Genomic DNA, 25,447 nt, shown 5'->3' on the forward strand with positions numbered 1-25,447 from the left:
TCTCATCCCCTTTTCTCTTCATTGTGGCCATGAAGGAGGCAGCATTGTTCCACCCCAGGTCCCAAGCAGGCTGGCCTGCCTGACTTGTGACCCAAAAGCAATGGAGTCCTCCTAACATGGACTGAATCCATGGACCCTAAGAGTTCCTTCCTTCCTCAAAATGTTGTCTCAGGTCCCTGTAAAGCAACAGGAAGCTCACAGAAAGCAGGGATGGTCTAGTCCCAAATCTTTGTTCCACCCCCCCACCCCGTTCATAATTCTATGCCTTTGTGATTACAACCTGAGGCTTGAACAGTTCACCCCTCTATCAAAAGCAAAAAACAAACAATGAAATAACTGGAAGATAGAACTTAGCAGAAAGTTGGTAAGTTGGCCCCAAGGAAGCAGAGAAGCCTTGCCAGGGAGTGTGAAGGTCTCTTAAAGTCACACAACAGGCTCCAGTAAATCCTCTTTACATCACACCAGCCCCACTCCATCCCATACAAGTCTTCCCAGTCCTGCAAGCAGGAGCTCCTAAAGGCCAGCATCATATTTCAAGGCAAACACCTTACCTTTCTGCAAATCAACTAATATGTGTTAATCCTCTCTTTAGAATTGGACCATGTGAGGGGATGGGTTGAGAAGAACTGGGGAAGGAAGGGAAGGCAATAACATCCTCCCTCTCTCAAACACCTGCCTAGAAGTGCTTGCCCAGGCTCTGTGTGTGCCATCTGTGTGAATAATCTCAGTTATCAAGTCAGATCTTCTTAGCTTAACAGTTCCTCTCAACTGATGCTCTTAACTGGTCAAGTTTGTGACCTTTTCTGCCTTCCTTACCTGGCTATGGGCTCAGCCTGAGGCAACAGACAGGACATATTAGAAACAAACTCATCTGAGTATAACAGAACCACTCTAAGCAAGGTGTCTATCAGATAGTTTTGTGAACTATAGATAATTGAGAATAAATCTTTTAAATAGTTCTATTCAAACAAAGGAGTTTGGATAAAGGTCAGAAGATGGAATAGAAAGAAAAAGATGTTGAAAAAGCCTGAAAGATAATTAACCCGCCTGAATATCACACTTAGACCCACACTTGTCAAATCCCACTTTATTAATTATAGCATACTCAATCAGAGATAGCATAAAAATAGAAAGAATTTAACTACCATTTCACCGTGGAGTTATAGCTAAACTGATAATGTAGAATGAAGTTCAGAGTTGGTGAGATAGGACTATTAGTGCAGGAATAATGAGGGTTAGCAGGCTGGCAAGAGACAAGAAAAGCAATCTGAGCACAGTACATTTATGTAGAGAATTTTACCAGAAGATGGGGAATATATAAGGTCAGAAAACTGGTTTCTTAGCACGCTGCTCCCTAAAAGACATAAGCACCAACTGGAGAACCTTTTCCATGTTCATCTCCAACACATGGCTGATACAGTGATTATCCTGGCGGAACTGAAGATCACCCTAAAGAGAGGGAGTTAAGCCTTTCTGTGGATCAAAGTTCCTGGAAAGACTCATAGCTTCTCTGAACCTTCTGCAAGGCTGGTTCACTAGTTAGACCCTCAATGACGCACACAGGGTGCAAGTTCAATGTCAGATTATCATGGGCCATCTCTAACCCCCTTAACATCATTTGTTGTCTCCCTCTGTATGCAGCCTAACATCTATGGGATCATTATGTACATCTTCTGTCATAGTCAAATAGACTCCTAGTTCTACCAGCCCAAAGGCTAAAAACATCATCAGATAGTATCTGAGGCCTATCTGGTGGATGCCATCTTTTCTGTGACTCCTACCTGAGGTTCCCATCAAAGCACTGGAAAACTATATTGCTTTGTGATTTTCTTCTGTTACAATAAAACTTCATGAAACTGTTATGACATTAGAAAAAGAAAGTTGGTGGAACCTGAGTTATCCCAGGGCCATGGTCACTCATATTTGGCTCCAGAATAAACTACCTATCACCCACACCTTTGAGGTGAAATTTGTGTTTGGAAATAGACATTTCTCTTTAGCTATCAGATTGCTGAAACAGTGGCCCCAATGAATTGAAATTCCTATGCTGGAAATCTCATGCTAGAGGAAGAAAAAGGTTGAAACTCTGCACCTAGGTAGAGGAAGAACTCATCTTCTTGGAAGAGATTTCACACAGTGCAGACCATTTCTCAGATCACATTGCAGGGAACACTAGAGTGAAGACAATGATGGCTCAGTGATGGAGGGGACAAATGTTGGCTAGAACTACTTGGCTGTGTACACCTCTGTGCCCTACCTAAGACTAAACCTCATGCCAGGATCATGAGGATGGACTGTGTGTGTGAGTGGGTGGAAGTAACCTCTGTATTTGTTCTTTCATCCAGTGTGATCACATTGAACAAATATCATTTCTCTGGTTTTAGCTATTACTCCATCTCCTCACCAGTGTATTGAGAATGAGTGGTCCTGGCTTGTGCCTTGAAAACTCCAGTACTAATATCTGAACTGTCATCTCAGGCTTAAAAATTAAATCCCAGGAGAACAGAGCAGATTTCACAAGACTTGTAAGAAACTAGCTATCAATCATGAATTGCCTAAAGTGGCTGCAGACCTTATACACATTCCTTGAAATCCTTGCCACCACGCAATGAGATGGGCACCGCAATCAATCATCACAGAGAGAAATAAGTAATGGCCCTAGGTTACCCTAGAATGGAGGAACATGAGTTTCAGCCAGCCTTCTTCTGCATTCTGCTCAAGCTCCATAGAGCCTAATCATTTTTAAACATGGCCAAAAAACAAAAAAAAAAACAAACAAAAAAAAAAAACAAAACATTCATATAAGCAATAAATAGCACCCAGAGAGGTTTCTCTTTATGGGACAGAAAACTCCAGGCACCTGGAAAAGAAAAACAAGAAATAACCCTAAAGGCTTGGTGTGTATTTCAATAATAAGACCCTGCAATAAAAGGAGCTAATGCTGCCAAAAACGAGTCCAATTTTCTCTGAAGAATCAAGGTGAGGACAGAGCTCTCAGCAGCATCACACATAATGAAAACCATTAGCAAGCTCCCGCCTCCATAGCCTCTTGCTAATTCTTTTATCATGCAGATTGCTTTAATTCGATTTCAGGATTCTTTTTTCTTCTGTTTTTGCCAAGAACTATAAACACAATGTGATGTGACAGAGTGGTGTTCTGGATCATTATGGTCATTATGATGTTCATTTAGTTTAGGATCTAAGACTCCACTAGTTAAAGCAGAGCTCTGCATCATTTTAAGTAAGGTGTGCCAGTCAGAAACCCCTTGCCACGTCAGTTCTACCCACCAGCTATGCAAGGCTGCCCTGGAGTGAAAGCCATGCCAAACAGAGAAATACCTGGGAAACTCATTAAAAGCTCCTGCAGAGAATGCTGCTTCTCTGAGATTGAGCCACTTTTATTAGGTGATGAACACACCCTTCTGGGCATCCAATTTATTGGGAAAGTGTGCTCTATTGCTCAAGTCTCCTCACAGCCCGCACCACCGGCCTGCCATTTCCCACGTAAGCATCTTCTATTTTAAAAGGCAATGTCATAATTAGGTGAATTAAGCCTCATGTGGAGGAGAGGAAATGCTGGGCACCTGGAAAGCAGTAAGATGCACCAGAAGATTTAGAGCCTTTCAGCGTGAACTCACAAATTTCCCTTAGGCTCTGAGCTGAGCCAGCTAATCATTCCCAGATGAGCTTCTCCCCCACTCCCCACAGCTCTCCTGAATTTCCACCTATGAACTAACTGCAGCTTACAATATGCCAAAGAGAAGTTTTGAGTGTAAAATGAAAGTGTGTCTTCTGAGCATGTAGTGCAATGCTTGGCAATTGTCCAAACTGAGAATAAGCCTGTTTGCATCTATATGAAAACTTAGAATCACAAGAAATGCTGTAAGGCATCACACATTTCAAACGTGAGGATTGTATGGCCTGCTAAACTGGGAAATATTATATAAACTTAAATAAAAGTGAAACAGATTTCTCTATTTAAAAGTCCCTATACTTTTTACTCTAATAATATACATTAGGCACCTTCTAGAGACACCTATTAAGCTGTCATTTAAAAAAAATAGTTTCAGTGAAGCCATCAGTCAGATGGAGAGTGACACCTAAATGTTAAAATGGCATTCGGAATGACTGTCACAAAGAGTGTTCTAGGGGAGATGAAGGCCAATTCCCAATTCAATCTGAAAGAAACGACGTTAAAAACAAGCAGAGCAGGCACACAAGAAACTTCACAGCAGATTCAGAGAAAAAACCATCTTCACTGAGGAGGCTACTATGCCACTTAGCCTGTGGGGCAGAGAAGTAGAGCAAAGTGAGGTCCCAGAAACTCTGCACCAAGCATACGATGCATGTGATAAAAAGAAATTGGGAAATACAGAGACCAGGACAAATCCCCACACCACCACGGCTAACTAAACCCAGCTTAAGCAGTGACACGGGTGCAGAAAGGCTCCAGAGTGTCTGCCGGCAGCCCGAAGCTCTCATAATAGTAAAATGAATACTTCTGTGTGGAAATTTAAGACGGTTACGAGGCACAACACATAGGATGTTGTACGGAGAACGACAGAAAAGAGGTAGAGCATGCCTGGGCTATGCAAATGAGCCAGAGCTGCTCAACTCCTTCTCTGCTTCACTCTACTTCCTCGGTGGGATGGATATTCTTTCTTGATAAATAACCTCAGGCTGCTTGCTACTGTCTATGAGTCACTGCCCTACGCTTTGTCCTGGGACACAAGAACCTGGAACTCTCCTAGAAGTACCCTACAAATCACACCAAGCAGCATCATCTGGATATTAGCCCCATCTCGTGGGGTGTGCAGCAGAGAGATGGGGAGGAAGAGGTACTTGGGGTGTGTCTCTGCTCTCCCTTGGGGCCACATCTCTAAGTGAAGCAAACAACTTTCCAAACTTGCTGAGGACTCTGCTGTGAGAATTAGTGAGGGTGAGAGGATTTGTTTGTCTCTTTGTTTCCTTTGGTTTGCTTTGCTCTTATGCCCACTAGAAATAGCTATATCGGGTTAAAATTTAGGACATTTATCAACACACAGATGGAGTTAAAGTTAAGGTTTCCTCCAGAAACAACACATAATGAAATAGGACCTTGCTACTCAGGTGCGGCCAATGGACCCAGACTTTTGCCTTATCTGAGAACTTGCTGGAAATCCCAGGCCTACAGAAATACAGATAGCATTTTCACAGGAGCTATAAGTGATTAAGACACACTAGGAAGCAGGGGAAGTATTGAGGAGAGGCTTTTCTACAGAGCACATCGAAAGCCTGGTAAAAGCTGATTGTAAGTGGTACCAGCAATCTGGGGGCCTCTCACCATAATCACCATGTTACCAGGGAATGTTGGGTCTCTCTTTAGAGTTCTTAGTCACACAAATAAAAGAATTTTAATAACAGACTCAGAAAAAAAGCTTAGCAATTTTTTAATAGTGTTTAAGAGAAAAACTCCAGGGCAGCAAACTGTAGATTTCAGTAGCTGCTCTGGGAGGGAGACGGAGATGAGAAAGAGAGAAAAGTATGCTACAATTTGTAAGCAGTTACATGGTGAGGAGGAAGACTTGAGAGAAAGACTTCAAAATCTCCACATACCAGAGGAAACATATTTGGGCTCTGGCTAGTCTTCATATGAAAGAGACAAAGGAGAAGGAAAAGACAGTTTTCTCTTTCTGAGTCCGGACACAGAAAGTCAGGCCCACTTAAAGAAACTTATGGTTCTGCAGCAACTGTACAGAGAGAAGAGAAAATACATTATCTCATTAAAAGGATAAGTATTCCTCCCCTCTTTTTACCATGATTTAAGGTTAATCCTTTCACCAAGCCCAAGGAAGTGACTCTTCAAGGAAGATAATGACATGACTTTACCAGAGGGAAATTTAATTGTTTTGACCAGAATGAAATAACTTTCCCTTAATGGGCTTCCAATACTATTGTAACATAAGGAAATGAAACAAAGAAATAAATCCATATCTTTCTGGGTAGAATGTTTAAAATTCTCCCTCTAATTATCCTCACGTCAGAAAAGAAATATAAAAACTTCAGAATCTTTAGAAAACGATGGCCAGCCATGGTGGTGTACACCTTTAATCTCAGCACTTGGGATGCAGAGGCAAGTGGATCTCTGTGAGTTCGAGGCCAGCCTGGTCTACAAAGAGAGTCCAAGACAGCCAGTACTACCCAGAGAAATTCTGTGTCAAAATACAAAAACAAAAAGTATTAAATACCATGTTTTCACCATGTAGAACATATAAAAATACAGCTAAAGTTCTCAAAGGAAAGTAAGCATGTTTCAAGTTTGTCTTTGTTACCAGGGCATTAGAATTGTTACAGGGTACCCGAAGGAAAAGGTATCCTGGCAGGCAGAAGCCAAGAAATACAACAACCTCACACTGCACAACAAACCTCTCATGAGAGATTTCTTGAGAGGCAAGAACCCAGGAGGGTGGCTGCCTCTGCTCAGTGGGAAGCAAACACAGAGTGGCTTGTGATTGGAGGGATTATGTGGCTTGATCATGGTGTAAACTCAGGCATTGGTGGGATTTTTTTCTGTAGGGCAGCATCTGGCCAGTCTTCTGCCTTGTGGCTGGGAACTGCCTTTATAGCCTTAGAAAATGGCTGGTAGTGCATTTTGAGGAGTCAGGAGCAGCGGAGCCTTACCTGCCCCGTGGAGCTCCTCAGGGGCATAGTTTTGTGTATCATTTTATTTAATCCTATTTTATTTACATTATTTTATATCTCTACCTCCCTCCCCCCCCCCCCAATACCTTCCAAGCTACCGGTGCCACAGCGGCAAGCCACCACTACTACCATACCCTCCTCACCACGGCGGCTGTCTTAAAGCTGAGTCAAGATATAGTCATAACCACAAGAGGAGTGAGTAATGTCAAATATAAGAATTGAAAGACTTCAAGTGTCCCAAGTGTGGAGGCACACGCCTTTAATCCCAGCACTCGGGAGGCGGAGGCAGCTGGATCACTGTGATTTCAAGGCCAGCCTGGTCTACAAAGCAAGTCCAAGACCACCAAGGCTACACAGAGAAACCTTGTCTCGAAAAACAAAAACAAAACAAAACAAAACAAAACAAAAAGTCTTCAAGTGTTTAGAAAACCTTGAAATGATGAGATTCTGCATGGTAACCCGTCGCAATGGTAGGGCTAGGATAAACAGAGTTACATTCAAACTGTTTTAATAGTGCTGGCCAGATCACTCTGGAACCCAAATAGCTGTGTCATCATAGGTGCGAAGTCGAATACAACACAAGATAAAACTGTGCTCTTAAAGAACAGGAAATTTACCTTGCCAAACACAACACTGAACGAAAATCCAAACAAAAACAAGCAGCAAATAATAATCATGTAAAACAAATTTGAACTGGAAATAACTCAAGTTATCATCAATCATCACTATAGATAGAATATTCCATCCACCAAAAATGCATAGTCTGTTGAATTGAGTTGGTTATTTATAAATATAAATATAAAGATACATATATATATATATATGTATATATATATGCATACATACACACATATCTTCTGTTAAAAGTCACATGTGAAAACTAATAAGACCCCAACAGACTGTGATTATTGTCCTGAAGAATGAAGATGGAGGTGGTTTTAACCCTTAAAGCACAGTGGCCAAAGAAGCCTAATTTTCCCTCTGATTACTTATGAACAGGATGGCTTCCAGCTTCCTGAAAAAGATATTCAAGGACTGTGAAAATAGCAAGAAGCTTTTTAAAAAATCTGCATTGCAAAGGAGGCTTAGGAACAACCTTCAAATTTGCTAAAGTAAGCTCTCTAGGAGAATGATGAAGTCTCAGGGCCAGAAGAAACTTCTGTAAACGTTAGCCAAGCTGGGAGCTTCCTAAAAGCCATCTTCTTTTCTTATGGTTATAGATAATTTAGTAAGAGCCCTCCCCCCAAGCACTTGCAACCACTAGGTCACTTTCTCTGCTTGTAGCTCTTTCTTGCTACCCCCAAGAAGATAGCAAGGGGTAGAGGTGCAATGTGTTCAGCTATGAGACTTTATAAAGGCCATGTCTGTCTTCCTCACACAGTATTTCACCTGTGACACTTTATCTGGGTCCTTCTGTCCATAATACTCCTCGAAGATCTAGCACCATTGCAGGATGGCTTGAAGCAGACAAGGAACCACCATCCAGCGCTGCACATCAATGCCAACCTTTCTAGTCACACCAAGGTCCTCAAAAAGGTCAAGGTAGTCAGCCCAGATATGAAAGAACTTGAGCGTGTCCAGCAGGAACATCATGGCATTGGAATGCTTCCACTCCCAGTCAGTTCCTGCTGTGTACATAGCACCCATCATAGACAAATGGAAGGAGGAGGAAGCCATATTGGACAACAGATTCATGCCTCATTTTAATGTAGTAGTAAAATCTATGTCTAAGTCTGTCTGTTGATACCAGCAAATATAATGGCCCTGTAGAGTGAAGAAAACATCCATGATGTCATCTGTCACAAGGAAGAAAGCTCTGAGCTGCTCCATACACTAGCCCACAGTCAGGGACCACTGGAGACTCTTATGTCCTTAGTTTCCTTGGCTCTACCAGTTCCCAGAATGTTTACAGAGAGATATACCCGATTGTACTTGCCACCTAAGCATCGTACTCAATGATGTCCTTGAGCCAAGTAACAGCATCTCCCATCTCTGGGTATCTGACTTCATTCTCAGTCAACATCTTGATGTGTGGGAAGTGCTGCATAAAATCCTGCCTTTCTTGAGTTCAAACATTCCATTTCTTGTTTTGATGCACTCTGAGAGAAGAGCACATTTCTCTCTTCCTAGATGTGGGTTCTTTTGTTTTGTTTTGATACTATTCTTGCTATTCTTATTCTTTATTCACACTAAACCCAATTATAATACCCTCACTCTTGTCTTCCAGTTCCCACCCTCCCCTCCCCTATACCTCTGACAGGTGGGGTCCTCCTCCCCCATCATCTAACCACAGCCTATCAGGTCTCATCTAGACAGTCTGCATCCCCTTCTTCTGTGTTCCCACAGGGCCTCTCCACCAAAGAGGAGTCATCAAATCTTGGGCACCAGAGATCTTGTCAGAGTCAGTCCTCTGCTAACCCCCTTCCCCATGTGGAGACTTAGCTGTCCATTGGCTATACTTGAACAGGGGGTCCAGTTCCTCTGTTTGCACTGTCTTTGGTTGGTGTGTCAGTCCATGTATGCCCCCCTGGGTCCAGATTCCTCAGCCTTGATGGTCTCATGTGTGAGCTCCTGACAACTCTCCCCACTCCACTACTTCCCATCCTTCCATCCACGATCTCTCTCATACAACTCGCAGCTCTTCCCCCATGATAGTATACATAAGTGATTTGAAAAATTCTACCAAAGGTTAGGTAGATAAACAGGTTCAGCAAAGTGGCTGGATACAAAATTAACTCAAAAAAAAAAAAAATTCAGTAGCCCTCCTGTATACAAATAACAAACAGGCTGAGAAAGAAGTTAGGGAAACCACACCCTTCACAATAGCCACAAGTAATATAAAGTATCTTGGTGTAACTCTAACCAAGAAAGTGAAAGACTTGTATGAAAAAAAACAAATCTCTGAAGAAAGAAATTGAAGATTCAGAAGATGGAAAGCTCTCCCATGCTCATGGATCAGGAAAATCACCATACTAAAAATGGCAATTTTACCAAAAGCAATCTACAGATTCAATGCAATTGCCATCAAAATACCTACATAATTCTTTACTGACCTTTAAAGATCAGTTCTCAACTTCATATGGAAAAACAAAAAGCCCCGAATAGCTAAAACAATCATGTACAATAAAAGATCTTCTGGAGGAATCTCCATCCCGGATCTCAGGAACAGTAATAAAAACAGCACGATACTGATGTAGATATGAGTTCTTAAAGCTGTTTTGATGGACGTAAAGAGAGCAAAGCTGGGGCAAACATCACTAAAAACAGAATATTCAAAGTATCATAGGTTTAACTTAATGGGCAAGCATAAACTACTGTAAATACCAGTTTTGGAACTGGCCCATGCAAGCACTTTTGTAACCTTGCTAGGCAGGACAAATATCATCCAAAAGGACAATTGTGCCCCTTCCATCAGCTATCAGACTATTTAGAAAATGAATACCACGATTTGAAAATTTCCCAGAAATCCTATGTGAGAGAAACAGACACAGAGAGATCTCATTTATATGGTGGATAGCATTATAATTGCCTGATTGTATTGTTCTTTATCCCTTTCTACAACTGATCCAAAAATCCAATGTTATCATGTGCATTTATATACACTAAAGCATGTGGTAGATTCAGAGTTTAGTGTAATCTCATGGTTTCAGCCATCCAGTTGGCATTAGGATAAGGATGGGCCTACAGGAACAAGCATGAGTTTTGATTCTGTTCTACACACTGATTCATCAGTTCTAGTTCAATAGAGTCATTGGGTAAAGAAAAAACAAAATGTGGGTGAAAGTACTATGTCACTTTTGGTATTATAATTCATAAATAGGTAATATGGCTAAATTTTACATATATTCTACTTATATCACCTGGTATTTGTCAGTTATATCTCAACAATGCTTACATATTCATCCAGTTCAATGTTATCTCTTACACACATTATGGCATATTACTTTCTCAAAAATCTGACATACCACTGTCCTGTTGCCCTATTGCTAATTCCCAGTAGGTGAAAGAGCTGAAAGAAACCCGTGGTCTGGCAGCCAGCATGGCAAAGAACTTTGCCACAAATTGCATTGAATTTAGTCCAGATAACTGACCTATTTATTTCATAGACGAATAAACACAAAGGTGCAGTCTGACTCTGCCAACGTGGCAGAAACTAAGAAGGAAGCACAGTAATGTGGCAAATCGTTTTGTTCATCTTAATATCTGACTAAGGGTAAGGAATATGATCAGACATTGCTGCGTGGAAGGTTATGCATCTTTTCTTCTCCAGAGAATAAGGCTGTAATGCAAAATCACTTGGATTGGCATTATTCCAAAGGGAGGGTTATGTGCACTCAGCCAGCAACTTATTTCAAGGTGGCAGCATGTGAAACATGACTTCAGACATTGCAGACATTTTCACACATGTGGCTGGATCTCAAACAATACATCTTCAGAGAGAAGCTCCACTCCCCACCAGCCTAGTTGCTTCACCTTCAACAGAATGGCTCCTTCAGTGGAGCGCCTGGTGCCAGCAGCACCTTGCTAAAGCATCAGCTTCCTTCCTCTCAGAGATCCTCTGAGCAGCTGCTGTGGACTGCACTGCACTCCAGATCTTGGAAGATTTTGCCATTTGTTACTTCCTGGAAAGAAATAGAACAGGAGAGAAGGAAGCATCCACACATAAGTTATATATGCCTAGCTAGCATCTCTCGTGAGCCAGCTCAACAGATGGGAAGGATTCTTCTTCTCATCTCTACAGCATTATCATAAAGTAAATTCCTGAAATAAAACATGTCTGTTCTGTCTGGCTGAAAATTTGCTCTCTCTCTATATATATATATATAGAGAGAGTGTGTATATATACATATATATATTCTTAAAAGGTAAGTGAACATTATTTAAATATCTAGTGCTATATGAGATCATAAATCTTCCAAGAGATTTTCAGTTGAAGAACAAAAATTAAATGTAAAGGATATGACACCAACATATTTTTTTTCTATATCAGCACTAAGAATTCATATTTGTACCCAAGTTCTGCATTATCTATCTCAGAAATATTGGATGTGTTTAAAATGTATATAGAGATGTTTATTTTTTTTCCCCATGATAACAATGATTTTAGTTCAAAACCCATTAAATGAGTAGTAAGGGTGAGGTAGGACCACTGGAAAATAACTATAAAAACTAGAATAGTAGAGTCTGGAGAGATGGCTTAGTGGTTAAGAATGGTCACTGCTCTTGGAGAGGACCGGAGCTCAGTTCCCAGCCCCACATTAGGTGGCTTACAAACACCTCTAACTTTAACTCCATGGGATCTGATACTGTCTTCTGTCCTCCACAGGTACCCACACACATGTGCCATATAGAAACACACATACACACCAACACACACACACACACACACACACACACACACACACACACACACACACACACACCAATAACTGTGTTTAAATTCCTAAAAAGGAGATTAGAGTAGCATCAAAAAAGAATCAGTTGACAAAGGAAGCTCGTGGGAAAAACCCAACCCAGCAGCATTACATTACCACTTTAAAAACACCATTCTTTAATTAGCAGAAAATATTTCTAGAAAAGGTTGAAGTCTTATAGCTGTAAGAAATAAAAAAAAAATCTTGGAAACCAGTTCAAGTGTGGCATTTCTTCTGTCTTGTGAATAATGAGGTGGACAAGAAATATGGGTGTGAGTTATCAGGGGCTATTTGAAGGAGCGACAGATCCTTCCCAGGAAATGTATCACCTGCTAGCATTCACCTATTAGCTTTCTTCAACATTGCAAACATCCGCTCTTCTGTCACTTCAAGAGCATGATAATCGGTTACAGAAGGATCCTAAACCTTGGCTTTCCTCTGGTTTGCACATCAAGTCCTTCAGCATTTCCTGACACTGGACGTGCTCCCACTCTGCTGCTCCTTTCACCACCTAGAAAAACATCCATCTTCCCGAAATACCTCCCCTTCCCAGATATACACAGCTTCTCAAGATGGGCTTACCATATTCAGTCCCCATGTATTTGTAAGCAGTGGAGATTGCTGGGAGGGATGGAGGCAGATGCATTAATTCTATGTAAAACTCTCACAATTTTGGGGTCTTATCAAGCAAAACTCTGACTCCAGATGCTAAGAGTCAGTATCTTGTGCAATATTTCATCATCAAGATGTGATGACTCACTAGTGATAGGAGTTAACCATTGCAGATGCTTTAATATAACAATGTGACAACTGTTTCTCACTATAAATGATGATGTTAAAGGCCTGGTGTCCAAAGCGATGAGTCAGCACATGATCTGCTAATGAGCTTTAAAGGAAGAACTGAATCTTGTTTATGGAGACATCTGTCATCAGGAAATATTTGTTCGAGGAATCTGTGGTTTCCATTTTCTGATCATATTTATACATAATAAAACGTAAGCCCCACCAGGAATATGAAAACTTGACTTCAAAACAATGGGAAAGAACAGAGTAAAGGAAGGAAAGTACAAAGGCCATGAGTGCCTGTGTGTTTATTTCATAGGCTACTTGGTGAGCACACAAATGCTCTACATAGAACTGCAGTGTGTAAGAGTGTTACAAATACTATCACCAGAACAATTTGTGGATTTTTAATAAAAATTGAATTTTTATTAAAGATATACAGCAATTAAAAATTCTACAAAACTCAAAATTTACTAAGATCTTTTTTCTAAGATTTTTTTTAAAAGCCATAATAATTTATAACCCATTCCAATGGGTGATGTTGGAATCTTTGCTGGACCTCAAAGTCAGAGTTAATAATATACTATGATGTAAGACTTAGGAATGCTATCCTGCTGTATACCCAGCCTGGTTTTTTAAATCTGCTCTTACAAAAGCAATGTAGCAATCAATTTCACTTGCTCTGAATTTCCCATGCAGTCAACTTTTAAAACCTAAGCGAATGCTCAGCTATAATCTTAAATATGTACTCTTCCATAAACCTGACCCAAAACAATGCATGCCTATCATTTACTGAAAAGAGCAAAAGTAGAGGTTGAAATAAGTCTTATAACATGAATATACACCATGAATGTTGAACATAACATTTGGATAATGCTTAATAAACAATGATGCTTGCAATACTGTTAAAGTCTGCTGAAGATTTCTGTAAAGTGTCCTTCATCCCTTCTGTATGTGATGCTTTCTGTGATGTTCAAGAAAGACAGGACTAAGCCTTTTGTTGGGGACACACACACAGTCACACAGAGATAAACATACAGTCACACAGCAAGAGACATACATTCACACAAAATCAGATACACAATCACACAGAAACAGACACACAGACACACAGTGAGAGACACAGAGTCATACGGAAACAGACACACAGTCATACAGTGACACACAGTGACACAGAGACATAGACACAGTCACACAGCCACAGACACATAGTCACACAGAAACAGACATACATTCACACAGAAGTAGGCATACAGACACACAGTGACAGACACACAAGCACACAGAAACAGACACACAACGACAGACACATAAGCACACAGAAACAGGCACACAGACACACAGAGTCATACAAACAGTCACACAGAGACAAACACACAGTCACACAAGGACAAACACACAGTCACACCAAGGCATACAGGAACAGACACAGAGATAAATTCACAAGACAGCCTTCAGGCAGGCATCGATTCAGATTCATGTAACAGACAAAGAAAGGACATAAGACACAGGAAGCCTGAAGTAAATGTAACTGATTCAAATCTGGGCTCCCTTTTGGTTAAATGACACCAAGGGGAAATTCTTTGATTTATTCTTAATCACCAATGTAGTATTGGTGACTCAGATTTGTTGTTGATGTACTTAAACCCATTGAATGTTGGTGCACCAAGTGAGGACAGTGTGAGGATGGGTGAGGAATCTTTGATGTGTTTAGTATGTGCATACTCAGCTCTACCCACACCGAGCAGTTGCAGGCAAGAACATGGGCTACTTTTGCTCCACCTCCCAGTCAAGGCAGAGCAGACAGACCACACCTCTCATACTATACAGGCAGGTTTCTGTGTGTGCCCCCAAAGGCTGGGAGACTCCCTTCTCCTCATCCCCTACTTACAAGCCAAATATTCTAACCATGTGCCTAGAAAAGAACATTAGAATACTGGTCACCCCATCCCTGATCATTCAGAAGTCAAAAGTTTCAGACTACGGAAGGCAAGAATGAGGCGAGATGTTACAAATCCTCGCCTACTTCCAAGAAATCAAAACAATAGCATCATTCAGAGGAAAATATACTAAGATATTCAACTCCAAATCGAGAGGGAGAGGCAGGCGATACACTGGAGAGCTCCAAGGTCTTGGTGAACAGAAATGAGTACACCCTGCAACCTCATTACTGATCAGACTCATCTACAGGTCAGCCTGTTTACTGCCTAGAATCTGGGCAAAGGAACGCTAAGGAGAGCTGCTCCCGGGGAGTTAGAACAAACAGACATGGTCTTAAAGGACTAGCCTCACAAAGGAGCCCGGATTTGGATGACTCTGGAGACAAATGTGTGCTCCACAGCATTATGAAAACAATAGCGTAATCAGCCAGGAATTAGTGGCCCTGGTTGCAGTCAGAGAAATAGTGAGACACAATTCTAAAAGCACCTTGACAACATCCCAGGCTGCAGTTTAGAGATATGAGTGGCTACTCGTTACAAGGGAAAGAGGCCAGAATAATCCACCCGGTCAACATATAGTAAATAAGCAAGCGCAGTCGACAACCTCCTTAGGACAATGATGTCAGAACCACCCGCAGGGCTTTTGGAACATATCATCTCAGAGGCTGACTTTTCAACAACAAAGTGACAGGGTTTTTTTTTTTTTTTTTTTTTAGCAGAACTTTTGCCCCTTACATAAGGAAACAAAGCAATCAGTGGAAAGTGTCTATAATAGCAGCTCCACAAGAGATCTAACTGACAAAAGCTTCAAAATAAGCATTATAAGTGTGTACAAAGAACTAAGCATAGTCAAAAGTAAGGGAATATAAAGGAGAGACAATGTCTTATCGTGTTAGACAGCATCAGTATAAAGAAGCAAAAGACAATCCTGAAGTTAAAATTCCAACAACTAAAATTAGAAATCCAATAACTAGAATGTTATATGCATGAGAGGCACGCAGCTATGTTTGAACTAGTAGAAGAAACAGTTGACAAACTTGAAGATTCTCAATATAGATCACACAACTCCCAAAACAAAAATGTAAGTATACAAATACGAACAGAGCTATAGAGAAATGTGGGCTTATCAACATACGCATAGTAGGCTGTCAGGAGGAATGAAGGGATAAGAAGAAATATTACAAAAGTCACAACTAAGCACTTATTTAGGGAGCCTAAGAAAATTAATAGCTGAGGGCTGGTGTGGTGGCCCATGTGGGTAAAGGAGCTCGTGAGATGGCTCCGTGGATAAAAATATTTCTTACCACTAAGACTGACAACCTGAGATCCATCCCAAGGATCCATACAGCGTAAGTGAGTACCATTTCCCAGAAGCTGTCCCCTGACATCCACAGAGGCATCATGACACACATAAACCCATGTACACAAACAGAGGGAAGGAATATGTGAACACAATTAAAACAACTAAGAAACCAGAAGTTAGTAAGAACAACATAAAAGTGTTCAAAGCAAAATACATAAATAAATAAAAACAAGTGAAATTATAAGCCCAATAAAAGCAGATTTCAAAAGAGAACAAAATAAGATATCACAATAAGTGAAAACTGAGATAACATGTTGTTAGCAGAAAGACATTATAAAGAATCATAAAGGAAGCTTTTGAAGACGGAGAAAGATAACCTTAAAGATTAATTTCAAATTCAAAGGAGAAAAGAAAATCCACTAGTAAACGTAATTATAAAAGACAGTGAAATGTGTCTTTGTTCTCTAAGTAATTTAAAACTAATTGTATAAAACAGTACGCTTATAACTGTATGGTTGAGGCTGTCAGATGTGAGCATGAAAGGCATTTTCCTATAATTACCACAAGAGAAGGTTGGAACACAGGTACATTTGACGAAATGATGCCCGGTGGTTGTGAAAGTCAATGAACAAATGGAAAGAACCAGAACTGCTAAATGATATGGCCACTGTATGAAATGCATGCTTCTCTATTTCCTCCCAAACATCAAAATACATAAACCTATGTGAAGTAAGGATCATTATAACATGTTCTTTAGGAAGGGAGAGGAGAGGTGGCTCGGGAGAAATTTGAAGATATATTGTCCTTTTCAGGTAAACAGGCTGTTCTTCTAAGTTTTCCTGGGGAAGGTGAGGACTTAGAGCCCAAGGGACCAGGCTTAGCTCATGTGTCACTTCTGCCCTGTGACTGAGGGTAGATGACAGGGCTCAGGGTTCCTCGGGGTAGAGAAGTGGGTCCATGTTAATGTATGGCATGTAAGATAGCACTGTGATCATAGTCCGGCTGTCATCAAACCCCAGAAGCTGAGGGGTGGGGCATGTTCCTGCCCAACTTACGGCCTGGTTACCTAGAAGACCTCAGTTCTAACAATAACAGTGTAAGTTGGGTTTGTAACATATTTGTGAAATGTATAGAAGAATGCAAAAAGAAATAAGACAAACATGTATAAAACATGCATAGACAAGTATCAAATTAGCATTTCTATATCTTGCTTCAATTAAGTTAAAGTAAGTCTGAAGCAGATTGTGTTCAATACACACACACAAATAAGAAAATCTCTACAAAAATTATAATTAAGAAAATAAAGGACTCAGAATGTTAGATTAGAAAATACTCATTTTGCACATAAGAAAGCAGTGAGGGAGGAATGGAGAACTAGGACACGTGACCTGACCAACATAAGCAGCATGACTGCAAACACAGTTGCACTTTCACTGAAGTCACTAATGTTTGTGAACTAAACAACGAAGGCAACAAATTGCAAAACCAAAGTCTAATTGTCTGTGGTATACGGAAGAGACCTGTGTTAGATCCAAAGTTGTGAATCTATTAAAATGATGGGAAAATCCAAACAAAGCTGAAAATGCTACAGTAGCATCAAACAAAACAGACTTTCAATCAAACACACTGAGATTATATATATATATATATGCATATATATATATATAATATGTAGTAATAAAGTGGTTAGTTCTTGAAAAAGACATAATAATCATAAACATATGCATACAATATCTGAAAATAAATACATGAGGGATCTTTTTTTCAGGAGTGAAGGAAAAAAATAATCCACATTGGGGACTTCAAAAAATTTTCCTTAATTAATGGCTAGAAAATTTGTAGACGGTAGAAAATGACAAGAAGTTTTCAAAGACACTATGAACAAACTAGAACCAACAATCTCCCAACACTAATAATAATTGCAGACTATGCATTCTTTTCAAGTGGTCGTGAAACATCATCTAGGACAGATCATATGCTAAGCCACAAACCTGAATAATATTCTCCGGGCACAACAAAATGTTGAAATCAACAAAAGAAATAAGTAGGAAATTTATGAATGTATAAAAATTAGAGCATTAAATAAATCATCAAGAAGTTAAAAAATATTTTGTGAAGAAAGAAAATGAAAGAACAGAATACCATAGCATGTGGTAAGCATCTATAAAGCAACTCTTAGTGAGAAATGTAGAGCACTAATTAAACAATAAGAAAAAATCTAAGATCAACATTTCAACCTGCTACCTGAAGACAATAAGGGCAAAGGAACAACTGACCAAGACCAGGTAGAAGAGACTAAACAGAAGGAAAAGAAGGAACAGAAAGCACTAGAGATTAGTAAAGCCAACTGACCAAGAAAACTACAGAGAAGACTGACATTAAACACAAGAAGTAAAAGAGACGTTATTAGTACTGAATTTACAAAAGTAAATATTATTATAGAGAGCTCATAAACAACATATCACAATAATTTAGAAAAATGAACAAATACTGAAAAATTAAAAATATCAACCTAACATTAATAGACAATCTCCATAAATCCATAACTAGTAAGACTAAATTGACCTAAAAAAAAAAAAGAAAAAAGAAAAAAAGGACCCACTAGGTAAATTTATTCTTGAATTCTGTCAGATATTTTAAAAGCATTGATACCAAGAACTCACAGAAAATAAAAGAGTAAGGGGCCGGTCTGAACTCAGCCTGCAGTGCTCTGATAACAGAAACCAGGGAAGGCATCATACGTGTGCATAGAATGAGCATTAGTTCCAATGAATGTTTGTTTTGATGTTGTTGTTTTTTTTTAAATTTTGGTACCTAATGTTTTTTAAGTTTTAGCATCTCTGCCCCATACAATTTTAAAGACTTATACACATACAAAAGAACCATTACCACACAAGAATATGCATAAATGCAACTCAAGAAAAACGATATACATGCAAATCTTCTTAAAGAAAAACAAGCAAACCCAACTCATCAACATCCACATAGGACAGTATGCATAACCATGTTGGATTTATCCTAGCTAATATCATAATTAGCAATGAAGACAGAGGATGTCATACTAAGGTCAAGCCTGCCTTCACTACTTCTATTTGACATTGTAGGGAAGGCTTCAGCCAGTGCATTGAGGTAATAAAAGGTTAACAAGAGCATCCAAATCTAAAGTCTATTAATTCACACGCAATGTGATTTTTATACAGCATATTGTAAGAAATCTTGTAGGAACTACTGCAGATGATGAATTCAGCTAGTGTAACGTTTGGTTTGAGTATCACCCTGATAGGATCTAGACTGAAACAATCCCCTTGCCATATCCGTGAGAGATTGTCTTGATCAGATTAACCTCTGGCTTGCCTGGGAGAGATTTTTTTTAAATTATCTTACCTCAAATGGGAAGGCCCACCCTAAATGCTACTGGGCCCTTCTGTCAATGGGCTCAAGAGAAATAAGGAGGTCCAATGGACAAGCTTTGACTTTTTGCCCACTTGCCTCGGCATCTTACTGGTGAATTAATCTGCTTGTCTTTGAGTTTATCCACCCTGTTGCTGCCACAGCTCCTCTTGGTGCTGTCCTTTGCTGACATCCAAGGCCAGCTTCTTCCGTGTTGACTTGGACTGAGGAGCTGTGGCTCTCTAGTAACCCTACATACGTTAAGGGCTGAAGTATCCATCCTAGAGGACTAAGAAGCCCATACATTCAGGCCTAAGGTATCCATCCTGAGGACTGAGCAGCCTCAGGACCTTGACCTCTCCAATGGGAAGACAGCCATCATTGGATTAGTCAGACTCTCTCATGCAGGGCAACGTAGTAAGTCCTCCTCTACTATGTAGCCATCCTGTCAGTTCCATTTCTCTAAAGAGCCCTGACTAATATGACAAGGCTCAAAGTTAGAAGATCAAAATACAGAGGGCTTTTGTGTTTTATTCCTTCACTGTGAATACTTGCAGGAAGGAAATTAAGAGAGGAACCTCAAGACTAAGACAGTGGTTCAGTGGAATAAGCTTCCTGGAGAAGTATGAGGACAAGAGTTTGGAGTCTGAGAATCCAAGTAAAAGAAAGTTATCCGCAGTTAATATATGTACCACAAGAAATTGTCAAATATTCACTGGAAACAACACACACATACAAAAACTTCTGTGATCAAAGAGATTTTGAAAAGTAAGTACACCAAAATTAAAACGACTTAGATAATTGCATTAAATAATGCAAGACTTTAACATCAACTCTAATAATTAAATAAGCACTACAGCTTGGCATTTTTTTCAAGCTTACTTAAATTCAGAAGAATTTATTTGACCATGTATTAGCGTATGGCCCACATATTGATTTTGAGAAATACTAGTGGTATTATGTAGGATTGACTGGTCTGAAATGTGCCATGTGGACCAAGCTGCTCTTGAACTCACAGAGATCTGCCTGCCTCTTCCTTCCTATTAAAGTCATGAGCCGCCATGCCTAACTTGTTTGGTTTGTTAGGTTTTGTTTCCTTGAGAAAGTTTATGCTAAGAGAAATTAGGGCACTCTGTTGACCTCTCTCCCCTCCTGTTTCTCTGACACAGTGAGGTCAGCAACAGACAGAAAATCAAGTCCATATGCATAAGCACACCTATCTTTGTTTTTTACTAAGTAAAAATATCATTGAGTATGCCTATATATGATTACTTCTCAACAGGCTTACTGAAAAGTCCCTCCTAAACTTCCCATTAAAAACATGTGCATTCTTCTATTAAGGGTTGATGCAGAAAGGTTTTCATCAGATGGGCAGGACATATGCAGTCACTAATGAGGAATGAATTGAGTCTTATTATTATTCCCAGGTATCCAGAACTTCCAAATTCCCCAAAAAGTTTCAAGGAAGTAACTGATATACCAACATAGAGAATACCAACATAGTCAACACAGGATGGAGCATGGGAGAGCACCATATCAGAAAATTTGAGTTATTTCATGAACTAAGTGTCTAGGATATAAAAAAGGTATGTAAGAGAAAGTTCAGGTTCAGGGAAACTTTTTAAAATCACTTTATTTTTTCCCCCTCATTTTTAAAAAGTTATTTACTTTACTTCCCAATTGTAGCCCCTCCCTTGTCTCCTCCCAGTCCTACCCTCCCTCCTTCATCCCATCTCCCACCTCCCCTAGTCCTCAGAAAGGGGGAGCGCTCCTCCCCTCTCATCTGACCACAGCCTACCAAGTCTCATCTGGACTGCCTACATCCTCTTCCTCTGTGGTCTGGCAAGGCTGCCCCACCAAAGGGAAGGGATCAATGACTGAGCGCCAGAGTCCATGCCAGAGCCAGCCCCTATTCCCCTTTATTATGGGGCCCACAAAGATACTGCGCTGCCTATTGACTACATCTGAGCAGGGAATCTAGGTCCTCACCATGCATGGTCCTTGGTTGCTGCCTCAGTGTCTGCAGGCCCCTATGAGCCAAAATTTATTGGCTCCACTTGTCTCCTTGTGGAGCTCCTGTCCCCTCCGGGTCCTTCTTTTCTCCCAACTCCTCCATAAGGCTCCCTGTGCTCCACCCCAAAATTTGGCTGTGAGTCTCAGCACCTGTTTCAATCCCCCACTGGCTGGAATCCTTCAGTGGACATATATGGTAGGCTCCAGTCTTGTTCCTTCTCTTCAACTGTATCTGATGATTTCTCTTCAGAACATATAAAATATTTTGCCTTTTAAAATCACTTTATATGATCATAATGAGTGAGTTAACCCAGAAGCAGAAACAGTCAAATGGTATACATTCACTTATATCTGGACCCTAGCCCAAGGGGCATGTTCCATGAGGGTCTTCACTCACCAGGAAAGTGAGACAGAGGGGAGGACATCCTATTGGGACTCTAGGTGAGAGAAGCATGGGAGAATGGGAAAATGGAAGGATCCAGAGGGTCCTAGAAACCTACAAGAAGAACATTATGATGGGCAAATCTGGGCCCAGGGGTCCTGCTCAAACTATGGCACCAGCCAAGGACAATACGTGCAGTAAACTTTGAACCCCTACGCAGATCTACGCAATGGACAGGACATTCTCCACAGTTGAGTGCAGAGTGGGGTCTGACTTTCACATGAACTCTGGTGCCCCATATTTGACCATGTCCCCTGGATAGGGAGGCCTGGTGGCACTCAAAGGAAGGATAGCAGGCTACCAAGAAGAGACTTGATACCCTATGAGCATATACAGGGGAAGGAAGTCCCCCTCAATCACAGTCATAGAGGAGAGGAGTAAGGGGAGAATGGGAGGGAGGGAGGAATGGAAGGATACAAGGGATGGAATAACAATTTAGATGTAATATGAATAAATTAATAAAATATATTTTTAAAAAAGAAAATAAAATCACTTTATGAAATTATAGTATTTAAAGATATACCAGAGACACACATTCAGATTAAAGTACTAAAGATCTGGACAGTAATTATTTTTTACAAGGGAAATGGTTGTACCTGGAATAAAGACTATGAACAGCTTGTGGAGTGATAGTCAAAGCCCTGTTCTCTGCCTTGCAGTAATTCATTGTTCTACAATAACCTTTATTATGTATAGTATAATTAATGGGTTGGCCTTGTAAATTAATTTTATAAATATATGTTCTAGGGTCAGCCGTGGTGGCGCACGCCTTTAATCCCAGCACTTGGGAGTCAGAGGCAGGCTGATCACTGTGAGTTCAAGGCCAGCCTGGTCTACAAAGCGAGTCCAGGACCGTCAAGGCTACACAGAGAAACCCTGTCTCAAAAACAAAACAAAACAAACAAAAAAAAAACAACAGAAAAAAAAACCAACAAAAATATATGTTCTATTTTGAAAATGAAATGTTTTATTAAGAAGTTTGCGTCAAAGTGTGTGTTTCTTCATTTCACTTCTAAGTATGATAGCGTTTAATAGGTAAATCACAGCACGCTTTCCTGTAACTGTGGACAGGCTCTCATGACACCACATTAAAGTACATACCATGTCCAGTCTCTTCTCTGTCCTAACATAAAGCCTGGTAAAGTATGCATATGATAAGGTAATATACAACTGTGTTTTCAAAATCTAAATAGTTCTTTATGGAAGTCATCAAAATTTATGATGACTTGATTTGGCTTATTCACTGCAATAAGATATTCATAACATGTTCTTCATGGGGTATGCAATTCATTGTTACCTTGCACAGTAATTGAGTTAAGTTTACAACATTATTAATAATTAGCTACTAGGATATGGAAGAACAAGTGATTCCAAACCTGACTGGTGTTATTTAAAACACCACAAACACTGAAGTCTATAATGTAAAAGCATACAAAATGATTTATTATATCTAGTATGGCATAAATACAACAATCTAAATATCATACATATTTGAAAATTGCTATGATGAAAAATGCAAATCCAAGTCCTAAATATAAAACTTGTACTCAAAATGGACTTGAACTCTACAGAAATGAAGAGAAAAATAAATGCTAAACTACAAAGCACATAATTACATATCATCTTGATAATTAATGTGTGCATAGGACGCAAGCAATAGCCAATACAGTTAAATGCCAAGCATCCAAAAGCAGCCTAGCCAGATTAGTCAGGCTTTTCTCCCTTTAACAATTATGTAAGAGAGAAATGATTTAAGGAATAATCTATTTGGGCTGAGGGTTTAGGAGATCTCAGTGTTTACCTTGGTGGCTCCTCACTTCATGAGAATGTAGGAGAGCAGAGCTGCTGCATGTTGCACTGTGGCCAAGAAACAAGGAGAAGTCCAAGGGGAGGATGAAGCCCCAAACAGTACATACACAGTGACATTTTTCCCCCAGCTAGGCCCTATGAACTATAATTCTAGCTCTCTCAAAATAACACCACCAGTATATAAGTCTGTGAGACACAATTCATATCTAAACCAAATGTAGGAAAAATTCCTTTCTGTTGAAAAAATCTCTCAATCAGTGAAACTCATTTTTTAGAAAAGAAATTTAAAGTGAGATCTTAGCGACAGATTGACTACAGATTGTGATCATCCTGTTATTTGTGAACAGAAGACAGAAGACAGACAAGAGTTGGGAAGATGAATAAAAATGCTCTATGAAAAGCACAGTCTACGATATGGGACACAGCACATTTACAATAGGAGGTAAGTATTGTGCTCAGACCCAGAACAGCAACACAATATATACCACAACTCACAACTCACACCACAATCCTGATTTCTAGTATCTGTTGGACAATACTCTTATATAAAACAAAGTGTCAATACATGTCCTGAAGTAGAAACTGAGACCTTATGTGTACCTTATGTGTGGATTTGGAAAGAATGGCTCTTGGAATTCCCTGAGAAGAGATAAGTATGAAAAATCAAACTGGGAGCATTAAAGGCATACCTTCATGCTGCTGCTGCCATCGGGTGGTGTTCACGACAGGACCGCTGAGCAAGGCCATCTCGAGTTATAGGCTCAGTTCCAAGACTGTTGTCTTTTGTTCCTGGAAAAAAAAAAATGAAGAGTCCTGTAATGTAGAATGTTTAAGAACCAAACAAATGCTTAGATTCCCATCGTTAGCCAACACATTTATGGAAAAGAATATGCAATATGCCTACTGCTCTGAGAAGCCCAGCACACTTACTAAAAACAACAGTAAAAACTGAACAAAATACAAAATAAAACTTTATTTGAAGGACTTGCAGAAAAATAAGTCAACCAGGACATGAGGGTATGAAAGCCAGACAGGTGAAAAGTATATTATTATAAACTCAATTTTCTTTACATTACTTCTTCTCTCAGGGCATTTGACAATTCTCAGAAAAGAATGCTACAGGCTTGGAAAACAAACACGGGCTGGCAGAGGAGTCATTGGAGTCTGGGTTTGGGCTGCTAAGGCAGCCAGAATAGAAAGAGTGGCACACATGGAAAGTGCACTCAGTACTCAACACAATCACCCAGTGAAGCCATTTGCTGAGTAAGCTCAACAGGTAAGATGTTGAGAGAAGAACCAACCGAAAACTATAAGGTTTTAAAATCTCAGGTTATTGGGAGAACAAACAGTGGAATTCAGGACTTATTTAGAAAAGGGATCCTGGGAAATACCTCAGGCCTTTATTTGTTATAGTGAATATTTTCATTTTAGAAGTCATGAAGAAGTAAGAAGTGCCACCACACAGAGTGTGAAGTGCTTCAAGTCATCCTAGTTTCTCCTCACCGTCCATCTCTCAGTTACTGAACACAGAATTGGAGAACCATCTCTAGCCAATGAAAACCCATCCATAACCTACAGAGGAAGAAATACCCCCACTCTCCACAGTAATACAACAAGATGCAAGAAGACACGAATACTGGGACAGTCTCCCATTAACTTAAAGTACTTGTGA

At 40.0% G+C, this 25,447-nt stretch overlaps 1 pseudogene; it reads right to left on the minus strand.

Annotated features, from left to right (window-relative positions):
- The window catches only part of LOC127204270 (40S ribosomal protein S17-like), a 46,198-nt pseudogene extending 21,676 nt beyond the window's left edge, over positions 1-24,522 (minus strand).
- Between the last annotated feature and the right edge of the window lie 925 nt (positions 24,523-25,447).

Source organism: Acomys russatus, chromosome 20 (assembly GCF_903995435.1).
Source record: "Acomys russatus chromosome 20, mAcoRus1.1, whole genome shotgun sequence".
In the NCBI taxonomy this organism is placed as follows: Eukaryota; Metazoa; Chordata; class Mammalia; order Rodentia; family Muridae; genus Acomys; species Acomys russatus.